The 12,456-nt window shown below is 46.5% G+C and overlaps 2 long non-coding RNA genes across 4 annotated transcripts in view; one reads left to right on the forward strand and one right to left on the reverse strand.

Moving 5' to 3' along the window:
- The first annotated feature begins 963 nt into the window (after positions 1-963).
- Positions 964-2,023, forward strand: LOC132244496 (uncharacterized). Its single transcript, XR_009455971.1, has 2 exons — positions 964-1,183; positions 1,320-2,023. It is a non-coding gene; the product is annotated as an uncharacterized LOC132244496 (long non-coding RNA).
- A 1,304-nt stretch (positions 2,024-3,327) lies between these two features.
- Positions 3,328-12,456, reverse strand: part of LOC102571410 (uncharacterized) — a 73,360-nt gene continuing 64,231 nt past the window's right edge. For all 3 annotated transcript variants that reach the window (XR_009455969.1, XR_009455970.1, XR_009455968.1), the window contains one exon: positions 3,328-6,159. This is a non-coding gene — a long non-coding RNA (uncharacterized LOC102571410). The remainder of the gene's footprint in view (positions 6,160-12,456) is intronic.

Below are 12,456 nucleotides of genomic sequence, written 5' to 3' on the forward strand. Positions count from 1 at the left end.
ATGTGGTTACAGCCAGCTAAATAGGCACCTGTGTGACAAAGTAATGCCCCCTCGAGCAGACCGGGTAACCAGGTCAGGAGACAGAAATGAGATGTTGCTTTTCTCAGTCACTTTCCCTGGCTTGGCCCTTATCCACAAGCAGAGAGATGCAGTTAGCCATGTGAGTCTGAAGTCAAGTGAAAGGCAGGGTAGATTTGAAACCTTATAGACTAACTCAAGTATATACATATGTACGTGCACATGTATATTCACACTGGTTTTGAGAGAGAAACTGAAGTAGAAAGATATCCATCTACTTTGGTTAGTCTATAAAAGGTACAAATCTACCCTACCCTGTACCGATCTACAAGCACAACAAATGGAGGCGTGGGCCTTCTGCTTCAGACAGGCTGAATATTAGTGTAGTTTAGCGCATGATTTACTACACTCAACCTATCTTCTGTGCTGGCTGGTCTGTCTCCCAGGTCCAAAGGTCTCACCTCGCAGCAGCTCATCCTTCTGGCCACTGCATTTATTCATGTCTGGCCTGAAGCTTTTGTGCATTTTAACTCTCCGCAAGGAACGGGCTCTGGGCTTATACAGCCAGAGTCCCAGGAGCAGAGCGCTGCTGAAACATCTCTGCCTCCACCTCCATGTGCTGGTTGTGTAGCTCCCCTGGAGATGCTTACAAAAAGGAAAGTGCATGCCTCCAGCAGCAGGTCCAGTGATAAAAGTCAGTGGCCTTCTGGCACAGAGAAAGCCAGATTACCCTGGAAGTCAGCTGGGGGCCAGGAGGAAGGGATGATCGTGCCGAAGAGGAAAGTGGCCTTTCTCCCTTTTGACCAGGCAGCCTACGCAGCGGGGTGGGTGCAGCTCCTGTTCAGTGCCGGCTATCGTAGCCAGACGGGTGCGGGGACGGGGTGCCAGGGAGCAGCGTGGCAGAGCAGACAGGCACAAGCTTGCCCCCATGTGGTCAACTGACATTACAGACCGAGACCACGGCAGGACCACGCTGTCGTGTTTCAGACTTCACCCCCACCAGCTGAACGCTGCTTTGACAACGGCACAGCGACAGCGTCACAAGAGCAGCGCTGCTCCCCTCCAGGCAGGCGGGAAGGGCTATATGGAGCGCTCACGTCATTTAAGATCTTGATGAGAGAGACCCATTGAGACCCTTTCCTTTGGGCAACTACACACAAACAAGGTGACTGTTTACACTTTTCAGGGACCTGCTGAGCTCGTTTAAAGCCAGATCGTCTTTTCTGTCACTAATTCCTAGAAGGCAGATTCTGCAAATTATTAATAATGATGGTATTATTCTTTCTTTTTATTATCTGGAGAGGGAGGACAGAAGGGGCCCAGGGAGCTCTGCCAGACCCCCGGTGCAAGTCAGAGGAGACGAGAAGGATCCTTCCAAGGACACCCCGAAGGAGCTGGAGGAGAACCAGGAGAGGGCAGCGCCAAGGGACAGATGCCAAGCAAAGACAAGATTTCAAGAAGGGTCTTGGTGACACTGTCATCAGACAGGTGTCAGGCCAGGGAGCAGGACTGATTTGGCTAGGTGAGTTCATTTGCAAAGCACCTTAATGAGGAAGAATGTAGAATTATAATCTACATCCCAGATATTAAAAATGGCCTAAATCCTTAAAGCAACTAAGTGCACAGCGCACCCCGATAGCAGAAATAGGAAAAACCAGCGGTCACAGAGACAAATTTCTCATTGCCTCTGCCACATTGCCTGTGAGAAGCCAGTCAAGATATGGTCACCCCACTGACATTGGCCTTAGCTAGCACTACCTCATTATAATTATACATTTAGAATAAAATAAAGTTTAGTCAAATTGAATAAAGTTTGGTCAATTGACCAGTAACATATCAGTTAAAAATTGTAAAAAAAAAAATGCCAAAAGGTCCAAATAATACACACAAAAAGCACAACTTTTCCATTTAAGAAATGTGTCAAAAACATTTTTAAATGTATTTCTGTCAAGAAAACTACAAAAAAATGTAGATTTTTTGTAAAATTGCTATAATATTGACTGCTCACAGATGTGTTGGTCATATTTTTCAGCGGTCAACTGACAATATTTGACTGGTCAATTGACCAGCTTACCAACTCTAAGAAAAACTATTCATCTCCCGGCATATATTCCTTTCTCTCATCCTTCATGGCACCTGTCTTCTCAGACTGTAAATGTTTTTGGGTATGGGCACTGGGGTCCTCCTATGACTGTAGGGCAGAGGGCAGGGTAGATCTGCACTTCAGACTTGACAACACCAGGGATGCATGTGCTTTCCTGCCCTGCCTTCTGCCCCACTTCCAGGCCGCAGGAAGTGCTAGAGACCCTCACCCACACAGGGCCTAGCAGAAGTCTGTGCCAAGCCTGAGTGCAGAGCCTCTCAGTGAGGGCTGGCTGGGAAGGGTCCTGCCCCTGGGTTGCCAAGGTAGGAGAGAAGTGGTCAGAAGCCTCTACTGCTGCCTCGGAGTCGCCTGCACAGGATGCCATGGCACACACCCATCTACACGCCAAGGTACTACCATCGCTCCCAAATATGCCCTTAGTTCTCATTAGCAGCGACTGTTAGCCCTTGCCCAGCTGCACCGCCCAGTGCCATAAGCCCTCGTCCAGCTCTGCCACCCAGTGCTACGAGCCCTCATCCAGCTGTGCTGTGCTGTGCTGCATGGTGCCACGAGCCCTCGTTCAGCTGCACTGCCCAGCTCCATGAGCCCTTGTCCTTATCCAGCTGTGCCGCGTAGTACCATGAGCCCTCCCCCAGCTGTGCCGCCCAGGACCACAACCCCTCACCCTGCTGCACCATCTGGTGCCATGAGCTCTCATACAGCTGTGCTTGAAGGTACCCCGAGCTCTCACACTCTGCAATACAAAGCCAGGGAAAAAAGAACTGAACTGTGCACTGTCGAACAACGGGCAGGACCCTTCTGGAAATACCATGCTCTGTGGCTTCTATACCCTGCGCGGAGTGAGCCCAGCCCCCTCGCAGCAGCAGCCATGTCACCCATCTCCAGAAATTCCCTGGGACAAGATAGGAAACAAGTCCCTCCTGGCACCCTGAACCCACGTGGATGGGGAGTTAGACTGGTCCAGATCACTCGAAAGTTTGCCTCCGTGGTTAGTGCTGTGAGACATTAGTTCTGGATGACTAATTATTTGGTCTAAAAACAGGTCTTTTGTTTCTGGGGCTATAAAGACAACATGACCACTTTCTGTACTCTTGACCCCAGGGAAAGAAAAGCCACAGATAATAGAATTAAACCCTCATTTCACTTGAGATAATATTTGTGTAAGCTCCCTTAGTAAAACGTCATGTACGCTGCCAAGTCTGCAGGTTATCACTTCCACAGTCTGAGTGTTTGGAGACAGAGTTTGGAGGTGGGGGCAGCTGGGGGAAGCTCTGAGAATTATAAGACCTGTAACCGTAGAACTTTTTTCCTATTCAGCCTGGTGTTTCCTTCAAGATTTGAGCTCAGACAAAATAACGGTTAGGATATTTTTTATTGACCCAACAGAGAAACATTATATAAGGTTTCAAGGCCACACAGAAGATTTCTCCCCCTTTTAATAAGGGCTCCACAGACCCTGTAAGGGGAAAAATCAACACATTCCACTGCGATTCCAATTGCGTCCTTCTTTTAGGGGATTACTTTAAAATTATAAGCACCGTGAAGCAAGAGTGCGAATCCTCCCATCGGCACTCAGTGCTTTTCCTTTGCTGCTCTGAAACTGCACCAACAACAACAGAGCTCCTCTGCTAAGTGCTGGGTCAAGTGAGATGTCATTCTGGTCGAGGGGAAAAGCGAGCTCTCCCGCCCCGCTTTTTCTGCTGTAGCCGTGTTGCGCATTGTTCCAAGATCAGGCTCTTCTGTTCCTAAGGAGTCAGCCCTCATTATCCCCTTCCTTCCCCATCACGTGTTGTCCCTTAAAGAGGAGTTCAAAAAGTAACTGCAGAGCACATCCCAAATGAAACAAAAGCAAGAGTCTGTAAAGGTGTGTGCTTTCTGCCAGGTAGTAGGCAGCCTTTTCTTAGGTTTCAGACAGAAAACAAGCAAACACGAGTACTGAGCAAGTGTTGGGATTTAATGATACGGGGATGATGATGGTTATGATACCACTGAATAGTTTTCTTTCAAGACGTAGGGATTCTGGAAGAAAAACCTGGCACCTCCAGAAGGAAGTGGGGCTTCTGGCAAGCCAGTAACGGGGAATGCAGGTACAATACGCTCTCCCTTTGAAGTGCTAGGGCTTCTGACCTGCAGAGCTGTGCAACAGCCTATTCGCAAGAGAACCTTAAACTACCTGTTCCCTGCTCCTTTGAAGCTTTTCCCCTACTCTGTGTGTTTTCTGCAGTTTGCACTATCGCTTGATATATATTACAACACAATATTCTCCTCAGTCCACAACTCCAAGCCTGCTCTGTGGCTTCCCCTCTGTGCGGGAATTACACAGATAAATCACTGGAGCCGAGCGTCTCCAAGTGCAAGACTGGCCTTTGTGGGTCGGATCCACTCTGCGAGGGGAGGGTGCTGGAGCCAGCCCAGGGAAAATGAAAAGAGAGGCTCCCTTTTCCTGGTCTGTGCCATTTGCCTTGGTGTCGGGTTACTGAATATTCAATACCAGATAGCTGGGCAATAAAGGAAATCAAAGTCCCTCTGTGATGCTACAACAGACATAATACAGCACGTATGTGGTGCTTAGCTAAGATGCGCTCAGCAAATGAATCCTCCTCCAACAAGCCTAGGGTTAAAATACTGCAGCCAACAAGAGAGAGGCTGCCTTGTGCTTCGGTTTCAAACACACCCTGCAGACTGAAGCTCCCTTTTGTCTGCTCCACGAAGCCATGCCTGCTCCTTGCCATGCCACCTCGTAGGCTACGACTTCAGCGGCGGTAAACATCACCATGGGCTGCTCTGCTTAACACGAGCAGAGGACCTACCTAATGGCGTGCCACCCCTCAGTAAGCAGAGCGCCCACGTTTGGCGCTCAGCTCTCCAGGACAGCTGCAGTCCCTTTGCCTGAACGTGTCAAGGCTTAGAGACACAACAGATGAAAAAGCTGAAAGGTAGATTATAGATGGGCAAGGCTGTGATAAAGAGAACGTGAAGAAAGTGATGAGGGCAAGGTGAGGAGCAACATGCTGGAGTCTGGGAGATGACCACAGATGGAGTAAGGCTAGAGGTCCGTGGAGCAGCTAAAACGCTAGGCTGCAGGGGCCAAGTCAGACGTTCACAAGATGGCCCCAGGGACTGGAGACGGGGTCTGGAGCTCGCAGCCACGTCTGGATCTGGAACAAGAATCCAAAGGGGCCAGGAAGTCCTCCTCATTCATCTTCTAGGAGATGGGCACGTGGTCAGGTGGAACAGCACCAGCAGGATCTTGGGAAGGCGATCTGGGGCTGCACCCCTCCTCCAGACCTGTGGAATATGTGCTCCAGGACATGTGGAATGAGATGTCCAGTGGTCCACAGCTGACCTTTCCAGAGGACAGGATTCTGGGGCACCACCTCCTAATCCCACTGCTCCAGAGAATCTTGCCTGGGCTGCTTGCAAGTCGTGGAGGCAACAGACGGGGATGACACGTCTCCTGGGAAACACCTCTGGTGACACAAAGCCCAGGCAAACAGCTGCACTGAAATGCCAAGGACCCCCTTCACACCGCCTTTTGCCTATAATCCTAGGCCTCTTCCTAATGAGTTCATAGGACTTATATCTGATTGAATGTTAATTCTGATTTTATTCCGTTTCGTGCTTTCAACTACAGTGCTGGGTACACGGCCCGGTAGGCTGCCCTTAGTACTGGACGTGGAACGCATTACAGGCCTCTTCTGTCCATCTCCCTGGGCCTGGCCCCGGCCCCAGGGAACACGAATACACAGCAGCGAGAACAGCTCTCCCTGTACACTGCCAAAACTAGGTGGAAAGATGGCTCTTGGTCCTTGCATGGCCTGCAGAGGAATGGCAGGATTCAACCACCAGACTTTCATTTTACTCCACACAGCTTGCGAGCAGGTTTGTACGAAGCTTGTCACAAGAATCGGAGCAAGCCACATCTCTTCTAAGTTCAGCTCAGGAACCCACGTGAATTCCAACACCGTCAGCTCGGAGCCAGCACGCCAACCACAGGCACGTGGACCCCAACTCTATGCTCAGACAAATACAAGTCGCTGGAAAGAAGAAACAACACGAACTGAGAAGGTGGATTTTCCCACAGCAGTTGATTTTTAAGGCCACAGGGGACCTCTGTGGTCATATTATCTGCACACCTATATAACATAAGGTATACTGGACACATGAAGAGTAAAGGGATCAATTTAAAAAGAAATCTGCAGATGAATATCAGAAAAAAAATCCTAATACAGAAATCTATCAGACTCTGCAAAGGTATCCCAGAACCCCATACCCGAGATACTGAAAACTGAACCGAGTCAAGCACTGGGAGATATGTTGTACAGAACAAATCCTACTTCAGCCCCAGTGCTCACACCGAGCCATCTTCTGCACACGCGATTTCTAGAAGAAACCCAAACCGCAGCATGAAGAATGCCCAGGGATCAAGTTGGCCAGATGCATTTTTTTTCAGAAACACTGAACCAGAACATTATTTTACCCAAAGTATTTTGAGAATGATCTGCTCTCCTTGGTAAACGTGCTCTGGAATGGGACTGCTGCTGAACGTGGCTTTTTACTTTTTAAAAAAGCATCAATTTTCATTTAGAGAAAAATAAAATCGTGCCAGGCAAGAATGTGTTTTGCCATTTTCAAGTAAAAAGAAATGTTGTAGTAATAAAATGACAATTAACTACCAGTTGTGGTTACATTTGCAAAAATGAACTAGAGGTGAGGTTAAAATATTTAATTTTGGGGTTTTTTTTAAATATATAGAGGAATAATTTCTTTGCAATTTTCACCAATACAGGGGATCCTAAGTTTTGCTTGCTGCTTCATGGGTGGGAAAGTAAAGAAATCATGAAAAAATATATCCTATCAACCTTTGAATAGAGGGGCTCCCAATGGAAATGCTAGCAAGTGGCAGCACCATAATATCCAATAGAACAAGAGATGTTATTCATTAGGAAGTGGCTGTAAATTGTCATTACCTCTCTAAAAGGTGACACAAAGCATAAAAACCAATTGTATTTGTGCCATTTTTCCCTTCTAAGTGATATGTAGAGAAATTGGGGACTTATTGTTTAAAATTGCATTTTTTAAATCTCATATATCAAGCATTCTCTGTCTTTGTGGTAGAGACTTTCAGCATGACAGAAGAACAATCAAGACAAAAACACCACAAGTGATGAAAGACTGAGCATGGGTAATGAAAAGGAAAGGTTTTTTCTTCAGACAGTATTTACAAAGCTTTTAGGTGTTTATCTGCTGGGGTTGTGCCTCCTACAAGTCCTGCTAAATGCCAAATTTAGATCAAACTATTTAAATAGTTTTAGCTAAACTAATGCAAACCCTTGTATGGAAGCTCTTATTTTGACTTTAGGATGTCTTGTTTGGGTGTAGCCTACACCAGTTTCTAATCCATGCAAGTTAACTCGAAATAAGCAGCTTAAACTGAAACAAATATGTCCACGTAGCATTCAGCAACAACTTAAAATCACACGTTTAGTTAAACCAGTGTGCCCAGCACATCAGTAAGTCCTCGCACAAACTCTTGACAGACATTCAGGAGAGAAACTCTATCCGGTAGAGATTCAACCAACCCTGGCTTAAACTGCGAGTGCAAACTGCTCCCAGGAATTTCCAATTTTCGTCCAGCAGAACAGGCTTGGTATTTCAGCTATTTCAAAGGTGAAAAACAAGCAAGGGAGGGCAGGGGGGCTTGCTGTTTTTGGGGGGGTTTTTAAATCTTCCTGGCCCTCTTTAGCCACCATAAAGCAGCTACAAAGGACCCAAACACCATTTTCTTTTCCCTTGCAGGTCACTTTTAGCAGACAGACTGCTTCTGATGGATCCCATACTGGGACCAACTGCAAGCCATGCATCTGCTAAGTTTATGTCTGTGAAGCATAAATAGAGAGACAGTCCATAAAATGTGGAATCACAGGCGGTGGCCTCAGGGGCATAATGGTGCATTACTTGTGTGAGATCAGAGTGCTGCACTACAAGATATATGTGGTTACAGGAATAAGGGCTTCCAGGCTTTCTGAATATGTCATCATTTATTGTTTGCATCGTTAGCTCTGTTGTACACGATCACGCAGCAGGGGTAATACAGTAACCTGAGAAAAGGCTTCTGCCGCGCGCTCTGGAACTCCCATCAATTACCACCGCACAGGGAATGGTTGCTGTTATGGGAACTGGTATGCAGGAACATTTACATTGCTACTTACTGATGAACCACTAACACCTCCTCCAAAAATGTGAAAACTAATTCCATTTAGCAATAATTGTAATCTCTGTACACTTTTCTTCATGTCTAGTCCTTAGTTTCTTAACTCTGGGAAGATGTGAGTGAAAGTAGGATCTTGGCAGGGATGCAACTGTTAACTGGCCTACGTCCTATCCTAAGGAAGTAGAGTCACCCCAATTCAGATTCCCAGCGAAAGAAAAAAAATGCACCCAAGCTTCTCCTGTCTGTCCCCAGCTTGGATTTAAGAGACTGTATCTGTCAAGCCCAGACAGGATGCTACTGTAAGCAAGATGTGAGATGGACAGGAAAGGCCAGATCTTGATTTCAAAGCTTATAATAGAGATGGCCCGGATGTGAGGACCTAGAATGAGTTCTGAGTTGAAGACGATAACTAGGCTGCTAGCCAGGGTGACAGGTAGATTGGCGCTGTGATCCAGACAGAGAAAAACAAACTTGTAGGGCAAGGAACGGGATCAGAGGAGAGCTGAAGATGCCCTTTGGTCACTCCCATTCCTGCTCTTGGTTCCAGCATACAGGTGGCAGGAAATGAAAATTGAAGCAAGGGGAAGGGGAAGTTTTCAAACTTAAGTACACCATTTTTTTGGATTTGTTTCAACTGCTGGACACAGAGGTCCCTAGAATATAGAGCCAGCAGGGACCACAACTGTCCTCCACTCCACACTGGTAAAAGCACAGGTCATAGGACTGCCCTGCACGAACTGCTGTTTGAGCTGGAACATGCTATTTTAGGAAAAAAAATCCATCTTTGACTTAGTCCTCTCCAATGAAGGAGAATCCCCCACAGACTGCTAACTTGACCCACAAGGCACCTTACAACCCTCTCTGATTCTACCTTGTTCCAGTGGTTAACTCCCCTCACTACGTAGCTGACTTCCATAGGAACTCGCATGTTGTAAACAAGTTTATATTCTGAATTTGGGCACAAACCAAAAAACTGAAATTTCCTGTGGGGGGAAAAATCCAAAACACTTATTTAATTTAAATCTTTGGGTCAGTTTTTTTAAACAAAGAGCATCTGCCTGTTCTGCTGCCGGGGCACTCTTCATGTGGCCATATCTCTGGGGGACTCTGCTGGGCTGCTTACAGGTGCATGGGACTAGGTCTGCAAGTCCTGCAGGGACTCTCTGGCTGCAGAGAAGGAAACCTAGAAGCCCTGAGTGCCCAGCCTGAGCTAGGGTTTACTGGGCTCCCAGACTCCCTGCTGCAGTCAAGACAGGGCTTCCAGACTCTCCGCTCCACAGCAGAGTTTAGAAGCCCTGGGAGCCCAAGCTCGGAGGCAAGGAGTCTGGCAGGGCTGCCCTAGTTTGCTGATCCTCAGCAGCCTGCCAGGTAAGTTGGGAAGGTATCAGGCAGGTCTGCAATGCAAGCTTGTTTTGCATATGGGGTTCTGCCCAAAATCTGCCTGTTTTGGATGAGAGTTCAGCAACACTAAGATGTTCCCACAAACATTCAGTTTTAACTAACTGGCATTTTCTGTTGAAACACTGTTTCACCAGGAAATCCCCAAGCAGCTCTACTTTACCGTTAAACATTTGCAGCCTGGAGTCTTTCACTATACGGCAGGCTTTCCCATCCTCCGGTTGAGCCTGCAGACAGTTTCTGAACTCCCTCAAATTTATTAACATCCTTTCTGAACTGTGCACACCAGCTCTGGACACAGCACTGCAGTAGCAGCCACTAAAGGCAAATGTAGTAGGACCTCCATGGTCTTAGTCAAGATGTCCTAGCTTACACACCCAAGGATGCTACTAGCCCTGCTGGCCACTGTATTGCAGTGGGCTCCAATTTGGGGTTACCCACTGTGAAACTCAAGCTATTTTTGGCCACTGCTTTGCAAGACTGCGTTTTCCGTCCTGTGAATGTGGCTTGCCCTCTACTCCTAAACATATAGTTTTGCATTTGGCCATATCGCAGCACATACGGGTTGCTGACATCCTGTTTACCTTGGGACCTAGGTCATTTTGTATTAATGACAATCTTTGTTACATACCACTGCTCAATCTTTGCGCTATCCTCAGTGCTTACTGATACTAGTTTTATGCCTTCTTCCAGGTCTTAAATAAAAAGTTGTATGGCACAATAGGGCCAAGAACTAATCCCTGTAGGACCCCACTTTAAATGTACCCACCCAATGGCATTCCCCATTCACAACTATGCCTTGAGACCTTATCAGTTAGCCCACATTTAATCTTTTCAATACGTGTATCATTCTATTTTCTTAATCAAAATGTCACATGGTAACCAATCAAATGCCTTACAGGAGTACATTATATCAATGTTATTATCTTTATCGACCGGACTTGTAATCTCATCAAAAAAAGATATCAAGTTGGTTGGAAGCTATCTGCTTTCCATGAACCCATGTTGATAGGCATTAATTGAATTACTGTCTTTTATTTCTTTATTACTCAAGTTCTGTATCAGCTGTCCCATTAGCTGTCCCAGGATTGATGCTGGGCTGACAGGTCTGTAATTATTCTCTTTAATATTAGCACAACATTAATTTTCCCTTGGTCCTCTGCTTCCTCCCCAGTGTGCCATGGTAGCTGTTATTGCACCTGAGCTAGGGGCCGCCTCCTTGTTTAGAACTTGATTTCAGAGCTGCGTGTGTGAATTTCCTGATGGATCAGTTCTCAGTTTAATCCACTTCCTTCTCTCCCCCCCACGTAATTTCAAAAGGAAGGAAGGAGGGGGGGAGGGAAGAGTGAGTACGATACTGAGTGGCTTTACCATTTGCACAATATGACTTAAAAATTAATCCAGGACAAACTTCCAGCCCTGACCCCTTTGAAGATCAATAGAACAAAAAAATCCATTCCATATTGCTTGGGTCCTAATTATTAGCAGTCTCCAGGCACTGAGAGGAAGTGCTGACCACTTGACCATTCATGGCCCTAATTATGTACTAGACGCACTTGAAAATCTCAAAGCTTATAAGCAACGGCCAGCAACAAAATCTGCCACCATTTGGTCAGGTACAAAGAGGTTCCCAGAACCTTTTGGTCTGTAAGGAATTCTTTATATCACAGGTCCTCATGATATTGCTCCTTTGGCTTCTGAGCTAAAAAATACGGATTAGAAGCAGCTGCCATTAATTCTTAATTAAACCATCTTGTGAGGATTTCATCCAGGAACAGAAATATCCCTCTTCAGATAAAGGCTTCTACATACATTCTTGTAGCAGCGATCTACAAATCTAGCTAAGTGCCATGTGGTCTTTCACACGCTCTTTGAATTGGTTTGATACCTGCCCTTTCCAAAGCTGGATCTAATAGTCAGGCTGGACAATATGGTTCTGTTTAATAACTTCACACATACAAGCAGCACTGTCCAAAAGGCAGAGCACCACTGAGCGACAGGCAGAGATAGATTCCGCATGTTGAAGGGTGTCACTTTTACTAGGTAAATCAATACCACATTTCCCTTCTTATCTTGAAAGCAATAGGAGAACAAATTACATTAGCATGGATCTCTGTTTTGGCTCCTTAGACTGACATACGCTTGCAGAAGAGCAGGCTGCATTTTATATACCTTTGCCCATGTAAGGCCTTGATTAGAGAGAAGGCATCTCTGGGTTTTATGTATGGAAGAGGCAGAATCACAAGCTCCCTGCCAGCTCTGGGACTCAAGGGTGGATTAGCCTTGTGGCCAATAGCGGGTGAAATTTAAGGGCCTGAAGGCTTGGAGCTGAGTTCAACCACAGCTGATGGGCTGGAAATGCCCTGGGAACAGACTCCCTACCCTGCAGTTCCCAGCCCTGCTAGTGTCCTGTTCTCTCTGGTTCACAGGGGAAGTCTAATAAGCTCAAGCTGGTTATTTCTCTAAGAATCAGCTCAAATCAAACAGGGATCTTTCACAAGACACTGACCCACTGACTCATTCTCCGCAAGTTACAGAAAGCAGGGATAAAATTCTGTGTCCCGTTTTGCCAAACATGGCACCTGGCATGGGTATTTCAACAAGCCCTAAACCTTGGTGTCCAATTTGTGCTCTCGCAAATGCATCCTCAGAGGCAGAATGCACGAGGTGCCTGTTAGACCAGGACGCATGTAGATAACTGTATTGCAGCAAGGCCCGGTCC

This window comes from Alligator mississippiensis, chromosome 12 (genome assembly GCF_030867095.1).
Source record: "Alligator mississippiensis isolate rAllMis1 chromosome 12, rAllMis1, whole genome shotgun sequence".
In the NCBI taxonomy this organism is placed as follows: domain Eukaryota; kingdom Metazoa; phylum Chordata; order Crocodylia; family Alligatoridae; genus Alligator; species Alligator mississippiensis.